We start from the raw sequence: 240 nt of genomic DNA, 5'->3' as shown, positions 1-240 counted from the left end.
GAGACGCACGTACATACGTACATTCATACAGATACACATATGTGCGTGTGTATGTGTCTGTGCGTGTGTATGTGTCTGTGCGTGTGCATATATCTATATATGTATTCATGAGTATGCGCATAAGAAAGAGACTTACGTTAACAGAGAGAGGATGAAAGAGAGAATTGTGAGAAGAAAGAAAGAGAGAGAGAAAAAAAGGATTGATTTTTTTTTTTTTTTTTCCTTTACAAAATTTTCACA

The 240-nt window shown here is 35.0% G+C and overlaps 1 protein-coding gene across 2 annotated transcripts in view; it reads right to left on the bottom strand.

Annotated features, from left to right (window-relative positions):
• The window catches only part of LOC106868072 (uncharacterized), a 50,375-nt gene that overhangs the window by 21,653 nt on the left and 28,482 nt on the right, over positions 1-240 (bottom strand). The window lies entirely within an intron of this gene.

This window comes from Octopus bimaculoides, chromosome 13 (genome assembly GCF_001194135.2).
Source record: "Octopus bimaculoides isolate UCB-OBI-ISO-001 chromosome 13, ASM119413v2, whole genome shotgun sequence".
NCBI classification, from domain to species: Eukaryota; Metazoa; Mollusca; class Cephalopoda; order Octopoda; family Octopodidae; genus Octopus; species Octopus bimaculoides.
Note: the sequence above shows the minus strand (reverse complement) of the source record. Positions and strands in the feature narration are given on the sequence as shown.